This window comes from Dermacentor variabilis, chromosome 2, assembly GCF_050947875.1.
Source record: "Dermacentor variabilis isolate Ectoservices chromosome 2, ASM5094787v1, whole genome shotgun sequence".
Taxonomy (NCBI): Eukaryota; Metazoa; Arthropoda; class Arachnida; order Ixodida; family Ixodidae; genus Dermacentor; species Dermacentor variabilis.
In genome coordinates, this window is record NC_134569.1 from 101,669,261 (window position 1) to 101,678,472 (window position 9,212).

General features: G+C 42.8%; 1 protein-coding gene across 1 annotated transcript in view; it reads right to left on the minus strand.

Moving 5' to 3' along the window:
• Positions 1-5,423, minus strand: part of SCAP (SREBP cleavage activating protein) — a 90,884-nt gene extending 85,461 nt beyond the window's left edge. The window contains exon 1 of the mRNA XM_075681505.1: positions 5,149-5,423. The gene's annotated coding sequence lies outside the window, so the exon portion shown is untranslated. The remainder of the gene's footprint in view (positions 1-5,148) is intronic.
• Between the last annotated feature and the right edge of the window lie 3,789 nt (positions 5,424-9,212).

Sequence of the window (9,212 nt, forward strand, 5' to 3'; positions counted from 1 at the left end):
ACTTTTCTTAGGATAGCAAAGTCTAAAAGAGCAGAAACAGAAGGCAGGACGGCAGACTACTGCTACTGCTGATACTAGGCGACTTTCAGGGTCACATGGAGAGGGGACTCGAGAAAGCCAGTGTGACCACTTGACAGGAGCTGACTGCTTTCAGTGCCAAGGCTTGGCTGCTGAAGATGGGGTGGGGGCATGAGAGGAGGATCTGCCAGTTTGTGAAACACACTCTCCCTTCCTTGTCGTCCTGGATAAAAGTGTCTATACTAACACGAAAAGATAAATAAAGGGGAAAAAAAAAAGATCGACCAGACTAACCATCATTCCCATGCCAGCTGAACTGCTCTGCCTGCAGCTCCCATAGACACTAGCACCAGAGTTTCCTCTAGCAAACTAACGTACGAAAATATGCTTTCAGCCAGCTTGCATAAACATAGCATATACCACAACGCTTGTTACACCTAAGTATCACAAGGTTGAAGTAAGCACAATATGTAAGCTTTTCATCCCCAAGACCTCTCATGCATATTTCTGGAATTCTGCAAGTGGAGCAGAGCATAAAACTGAAAGTTAACATTTTCAACTAATTTTTCAACTTGCAATAATCCAGCACTCAGCCAAGCATAAATTCGATCCCCAATATTTCCCCCAACATGTAATTGCATAAATGTCTGTGCATGCTTAATAAGTGAACTCGTCATTGTGTTTTATCTAGCGAGCACATGCTAGCAGAAAGGAAATGAAACTGCTGTTATACTGCAACAGACTCTAAACAAAACAGAACACATAGTGTTATTTATTATTGCAGCTACTTGACTGTTCCATCAACTGAGCATGGCTGCCAGTATGACATGCGCAAACAAATATGCCAGTTTTCTTCTTTTTTTTTTTGTGGTGCATTAATTACTATGACCAGATGCTACCTGGCAGCAAAAAAGTGCTGATAACAAAAAAAATTGACCTTTTCATGACAAATTAACCAAGCCATGGTAAAATGGTGACACAGTGTCCCTAACAGGCCTAAACTCACGCACGGCAATTTGGATGTAAGCTTCTAAAGCATTTGAGATGGAAGATGTGCCATGCACTACATAACACAAAAACGAAAAAAGAAAAATAGCCAAAAGTTGACGAAATGATGGACGTAACAAACGTAGCAGTTTTCTCTTTCTCCATTTACATCTTTGTACCACGTCAGATGTTGGAAACAATTTCAACACAAGTGCCAGCATGCACATTTCCTGTGCTGCACAATCATAAGTAGCCATGAAGTGACAAGAAATTAAGTTTTCTACAAGGTGTTGCAGCAACATTTATGTAGTTGCATTAAGATGCCCATAAATAGTTTCCTCTAGAATATATAATATAAAGAGGTCTGTTAAATTTTATTGGGAAAAGAGGAACAAGCAGGAAGTACAAAGGGACGAGCTATCTTCATATCACTTGTGACCAGAGTTATTGTTTCCCATTAAAAACAAAAGAAAGAACTTCAGAAGTGTATAAAAATCAGATACCTTGCTGGTCTTTTGCCAGCTAGAGGCAAAAACTTTTTTTAAGTAACTGTTAGAAAATTTCAAACCTACAAGCACTTTAGATATCTATGAGATTAATGTCATACACAATTGTCATCTTTACATGAAAAACCCAGTAGAATGCAATAACTGTAGCCTCCACTATTCTTAAAGCTTATACAGTATACAAGCAATGCAAGATGCAAGCATGTATGTGCAACAGCTGTATCCAGATTACTTAAGCCAAGTTATTAATGTGAAAGAAATTCAACAAACGAGAATGGAAGAGGCTCATCAACATAGCGAAGGAAATCAGCTTTAACAAACACTGTATGTATGCCACGTCAGCATTTTGTTTCAGATGAAGTTGCACAGAGAAGCAACAAAGAGAAGTAAAAGTATTGCACAGCATAAACTGACGCTCACACAGCAACAAAAGATTATCAGGCTAGAATTAATTTGACAGTGCACATGATTTGGAAAGCCACATGGATTATATTTTCTGTAAGCTCATCAGAATGTGCAGAAGAGCAAGGCCATTTCCATGTGGAAACACTAAGAGGTACAAGTGAGGGTGAAAGTTTCAGTTAGGGTCCTAGTGAAAAATCTAAACTGACATATGAATTAATGCAAGCACCAACAATGTGCTAACAAAAATACTCATGTATACATTACTGAAAGTCTCATGCTGGTGAGACGTGTATACAGGACTGCCTACCTGTACATCGCTAACAAAAAAGTAGGAGGACGGTAACGTGCCATGAAATTAAGTTGCAAGTCAGCCTTTCAATTTACTACTTTGTAAAGGCTACAGATAATCTTTGCTATAATTTACTTTGCCAATTAAACAACCAAAGATGAATGTGTTATGGTGCCTAGGGAGATAATGCTTGCAGAACTTCATCCATGAGTAAAGGACTACCATTTCCTAAAACCCAACCATGTTAGCAAGTTTTTTTTTCTACACCGAACTTCAAAAAAAGAAAAAAAAAGCGGAGTCCTACTTCTCGAACATTACTATTACTATCGGCACTAGATGCTAGTCACACCAATCCAAGCTATGGAAAATATAAAGGAAACTTATTTCACCAGAACTGAAGTCTCTCAAAACACATTTAGGACAAACGAACAAGAAGGGGAACCAAGGGGCTTGAGTTTTGTTGGTGACAACCACATGAAGCAAATAACGAAGCCAAGAGAAGCACAGGGGAAATTAAGTGTGATTTCAATTGAAGAGTAGAAATAGTAAGGAAAAGGGAAAAAGTGGAAGAATAGATAACATGCCACAGGTGAGAGCTGAATGCACATTTTCCACATAATGCACACAATGCTCCAAATGATCTAAGGCACATGTCCTCTTGTCCGCATTTTAAGGTATTTGTTCACTAGATCTATAGCTGCAAAGTCATATTACTAACCAATCACTTTGAGTAATCTTTCCCTTCTTGCAACACTACATGTACTGCAGTGGTTCGCAATAATTATAATGGAAAGCTAATGTCTGTTTTGTCAATGCAGTTGACAAGTATGCGATCTGACCACTAACACTGATAGTAGATTCACCTACCAACAATTTGTGTTTACTTCTACTGCTACAGGCAGTGAGCATGCTCAGAGAGTAATATCCTCGAAAAGCTAATGGAAAAATGGTCTGCCTCTGAAGTCACAGTACAACGCTGAATGGGGTTGCGGCAGACAATTGAGTGAAAAAAACAGATGTGAAATAGTCCTTGACCACAGTCGAGCTTTTCAAAAGGGGCACAGCTTGCAGTTCTGCAGTCAGCCTGCCGTGCAATGAATGGCAGCTGTACTCACTGCTGACAAGCAACTGTCCCAGATATCGTGTCATTGATGTGAAACATACAATGAGGTAGGCGAGTATATAAGCAAATCAGATGCCCCTGAAGTCACGAGCAATCACAAGTGACAACAATGACACAAAGGTGTCGCTCATGAAGACGGAGGAATGAAGGTAATGGTGCCACTTAGGGAAGTTCAGCAAATGTAACCAGGTGCTTGATTTGCTTGATGCACCTTTGTCGCAGTCATTTCTAAAGTGTTTCAGCCATTAAATTTTTACTGCAGTTTTCAACATAGTCTTGACTTCTGAATCAACAACTCGACAATATACCTATTAAACGTCATTTTCCGTGCTCACAGGCTTACTTCTGTCTACTGTATCATCCTCCGCACTGCAACAGGCCATGACAGCTGTAGACGTACATTTTACATGGCACCAGTGCGAGAGAAATTGGGCTCTGATTCATGGCATGCGTTAGACATTTCAAGCTAACTACAAGGGCATTATAATGTGATTGCATCCATGTGATTCCTTATAACTAATACGTCCTCACAAGCAGGCAAAAGGCTAATTACTTAACGAATAGGCAAAGGTACATAAAATACTTAGTGGGGCACTTTGTTCGCACCAATAGTAAAAATACCGCTTCTGACTTGCTGTTGTAATCTTGGCTTCAGGTGCAGGAATAAGTCTCTCCCCATGCTGTCTGTGAACGAAACCTCGACGGCGACGGTGAGAGCGCAGGCGGACCCGACACTGCGACGATGCTAGACCGGCGGCAGAGGCGTCCTGCCAGCGCCGACACAGGTCTCGCATCGCGTCCTGAGATTTGAGAAGGTTGTCGGTTTTGCTGGCGCGGGAACAAAGGGTTTGCTCCAACGGCTCGGCGTTACCAGCACATCCTTGCCGGCTCGCGCGAAAGTACGGAACGGCGTCGTCTGCACGGTAGCTCGCACAATAAAAAAGAAACTGAAGTGAACGCCGCCGAAAATCACAGTGCGAGCGCGGTGATCTTGTCGTCTAGGCAACCGTGCAACTTGATTCTGACGGTTTGTCGCACCTACCTACTAGTAACTCCATGATGGCTAGGATTATTTCCACTCGTAACATTTTTTCGCGCGTGTAGAAACGACCGTGGTATACCGATGGGCTGTGCTGCCGCCTCCAAACTATTAACCGCACAAGGAAGCGCACAAAATCATAAGCAATTCACCCACCAAGAATTAAAGCTGAACTTAAACTTGCGTGCAATGAGCGCAACTTTCAATCGCTGCAAACAGTACCACATGTGGACTTTTGTAACGATATGCATGCCGGAGCATAGGCAATGGGGTAATTTCCAAATATAATTGTGACCGCCGCAGTTTACTGACAAGCTACTCATGCTGCGCAGACTAGTGCACAGATCCCTGCTGTTTGAACCGGTGTTTGTCGCATTCGCTAAACTTTTTCCAACCATTAACATTTCCTGTTATTTACGACCCGAGTAACACGCTGAAGCCAGGTCATTCCCGTATCAGAAGCCACGCTGAGTGTGCGTGCGAACCGTAGTGCGGCCGTTTACCGCAGTCAAGCGAGAATATCGAAAATGACAACGGCGCCAGGCGTTATACTATGAACACATGCAGGGTAATGATATTATGCTGAATGATGTAACTAGTTGCCGCGGGGCACAGCTGCGATAACCTCGGGATCTGAGTTCTGGTAAACGTAAAGCGATCCACGGATAATAAAGCGCATTGATCAAGGTGAAGGTGAAGCCTCGTCAAAAAAGCAGATGCCGTAAGTAGCGAAAACGTTGACTTCACCTAAACCACCGTCAAGATCTTTCACACATACTACCTCGCTCACGATGTGTGGATTTCCCTCGACGCTCGTGGCTTCACTTCGCCAAGAGTATATACGCCGCAAGGCACAACACTCGAAGTTAGTGGACGCCGCCGTTTAGAAACACACATCAAATCAACAGTGCGAGTCTACACTTCTTCAGTGTCTGTTCACGTAAGTATGACTAAACAAGTCGAAACGATTTACCAGCGATATTAGCAGAAAGCAACACACCAACAACATGACGGACGCAGAAACGCACACGGCTTTCTCACAATCGCCTCCTTGCGAGAGAACCCAAAAGTTAGAAATATTATTACATAGTGGTTCGTTCTCCCTTGCGTCTAAGAAAATTGTTGTGTAAGTCTACCGTCACAAATTTTGTAGCGCTGCAATCGTTTGCGATAAAAAAAACACGAGAGAGAGTTTTTATAAAAGTAGCCGGCGTACAGACTTGTATACATTACAGCATAAAGGTACCGATCATAGTTACTTATTTGATTATAGTTACTAATTACTGCCCGACGAAAGCAATTGAGAAATTATTCAAACGTATTTGATTGATTTTGCGTTCTTTCACAGATATGCTGTAAACAGAAAGAGCTGGCCTGGCACATTCAGTGCGTACTAGCAGCATCTTATGCATTGCTTGTTTGTATTAACAATTACATTTTAAAGAAATTTACCGATGAACCTCCCTAATGCGAATTAATTCTGGGGTTTCACGTTCCAAAACCACAATTTCATTATGAGGCACGCCGTAGTGTGGGGCTCGGGATTAATCTTTAACGTGCCGTCAATGCTCGGAACACGGGATTACATGGGCGTTTTCGCATTTCGCCCCCATCGAAATGCGGCCGTCGTGTCCTGGTTTGACCCCGTTGCCTCGTGCAAAATGTAGCCGCTAAGCCGCCGCGGCGGGTGCTCCCTAAAGCGTAATTCGAGAGCAGCTCTATACGTGCTTTCATTTCGCAATATATTGGGGTAGTCCGTCACGTGCTGCACATTGCAAACGGAGCGAAGTGTGGCGCGACTGCCTCCGCAATCGGGAGATCGCGAGAGGCAGCGCATGGGCGACGCGTGGGCGCGATTCACAGCAGCCGCTAAACACAGATTTCTGCTCATGCAGCGCTTTGTTTCCATATATGGTATCGGTGACGTCATCGGTGAACAGACGACGCGCGCAACGCGGGCGCCGTCTCATATCCATCGTCGCCGCAGAGCCCGTCTTGCGCGGCACTACGCTTTTCTTCTCATGCTTTCGCCATGCCGTACTCCTTCGCTTTCCACTTCATGCTTTTTCCGCTTCCTCCGCTTTCCTCATCGCGGTCTCTTCTCTATCACCGTCTTTCATTCCCCGTTGCGCTCGTTCGCTCAGCTACGAGGGACGCCGACGCTCGCCGCAGGAACGGGCGCCTAGCTGCGCTCTAAACTTCCAACGGTCATCTTCCTTGTTTTTTTTTTTTTTTGTCTTAAGGACATCGTCATGACACTGAATACTTGCTCGATGTGCGCGCTGAGAAGTAGGGCGGTGTTGTAACGTACGAACATCTTGCGCACAAGATTGTTGTTACTCAGCATACTTGAACAAGACGCTTCCGGTTGTGCCAATGGAAACCTGTAAAAATTGTCCCTAGGTACCCTGGCGTAATGTCCTAAGTGGTCGTCGCTCTCAAGATATACGAGCATCAGTTTTATTCGTCGGCCAACACCTAGTGGAGTGTTAACTTGAAGAAACAAATATTCAGCTCCAGGGAATAGTGTACTAGAATATATTCTATTACATTATATCCAGGGTTTGCCTGCCTGAACTGACTGCAGTTTGGCACGATCTCGGGCGTTCCACTGTAGCTCCCGTCAAATTCTTATTGCCAAAATTGAGTCACCTGTTAAAGCTTGTCTCGCCAATAAAGCAACAAATTACATGTAATTGATTCCTGAAGAAAGCAACTGAATTGCAGTGAGCGTTAACGACCAAAAAATGTAATCGTTAAATAGCAAAATTAAAATGTCATATATTGCAAGTAATGAATTACATGTAATTTGTTAAGAACAAGTGTGGTGGCGCAGAACTAGGTGGACTTGAAAGCGATGTTTAGTAAAAAAAGGTTTTAACAACGCGTCCAAATCGCACTGAAACGAAAAAGATTATTAGCGGTAAATTAAGATTGCCTTTCGCGGGTGCGTTTGTTGGCTGTTATGCACTAATCGATTTCAAGTAGAATACAAAAAACCTTTTTCTGATCCACAGATAAAATGCGTCTCTATTAGACAATTTTGTGCAAAATTGTATGGCTACTTGAATCTACCAATCTGCTACTAATCTACCTATGGCACTAATCTTTGCCAGTAAGCTCGAAGGTGAGAGCGCCTCCGAGCTCTTTGAGATGGATCACGGCGCTCTTGATAAACCAGTCAAGCGTACCACATTTTGTCAAACTTCATATCTATGGAGCAAATATATGTTTATTCTGATAGGGATGGCTCATTATGATGTTCGGGTAAAAAAGCTGCAGGGAGCGATCTAAAGGCTATATCCAGTGCAGACAGTGGAATTAAAGATTACATATTTGTTACATAAAAAAGTGCGGACAACTGGATTACTAAATGTCTGACGCCACCGATCGATAATTTGGGAAAGTAAAAGCAACACAACAGAAAAGCTTATCAGAATCGCACTTGGCGCAGTGACGTGGACATTGTAACGCTTGGAAAGAGAAACGGTTCTTTACAGGGAGTTTCGCGCAACCGGCGAAATCACGGGACCTTTTATTGGGGAATCTTGCTTCTAAATGCACTTTTGCCTAGGTACTACAGTACCACTGACGACAACGCGCGTTGCTCCGTTGTACCTATAGCCAAGTTGCGCTACGCAAGAACGAATAAATGGTTCGGAATAAGCCCTCCCTCCATCGTTCTCCGATGTGCACCTGGTTCCTCCCGTCAAAAGAAAACTGCATAACTCCGTGGTGGGACTTGTCAGATAGTGTGTAAGCATTATTTCTAGTCGCTCATGTTGCACTCATGCAACGAATGATTGATTGAGTGGCGGAGTTATGCGCACCGCGGCTCACTGTATCGAGGATGATGCAATGTGCTGCAAGTATTGCAATGGCATGTTGCAGTTACCGAATTGGTAAACCTAATTCGCCGGAATTAGTCTTACTGGGCGAGATTAATCTAATCGTAATTAGTATGAAATGGGGTAATGTAATAGGAATTCATCTTCATTACCATTACTAATATTGATGGCCTTATGTAAGCGTAATTATTGCTAATTAGACTAAATCAGCTTAATTACCCTCATTTATTCCGAAGTATCCTTCATTATTTCAATGGTATGTAATCGAAATTAGGCTTATTAATTTTACGCCCCTCAATTAATCTTGGTTAGTGTTAATTGTGTTACCCTAGTATCTATCGATTAGGCTAATTAGCATGACATAAGAAATTTAATCAGCCTCACTATTCTTAATTGCCCTCAATTAATCATCATACCGCTTAAATACTTTCTTCGTAATTAATCTCTGTTAGGCTTCCTTATCCTTCATTCCTCTTAAGGAGCCTTATTTGGGCTTAATTAATTTTGTCGGGATTAATCTGATTGGTCTATTATTTAACTTAAGTACTCTTAATATCTCTTCAGTGTTCCCTATAATCATAAATCTCAGTTGTCATACGTAGTCGTAAGGCACTCTCAAATATACCACCATAGGACACCCCATCTATACCTACAGAGCGCATCGTGTCACGTGTTACAGACAAAGGGACGTACAATAGACTTCTAGGGAGGGAAGTAGCCCTAGAATGCTTACGCATTAAAATACAATCAGTAATACACCATACGATTTGCTTCTGTTAAGCCTCATGATCGACAGACGCGGCAAGCCACCACGCTAGAAAAGGTCGGTCTTTCGATAGAGGGGCGTAGTGTTGTTGACACCTCTGATCAGGTTCCTCAGTGGCTTTCGCATCTGGAGGCATGTCTTTGTTCGCCCGATTTTCGAACTTTTGTTGTGCTGTATAGCATGCGGGCTTTTGGTTTTTGTGTGTACGTCTAAATGCAATGTAAATCATGT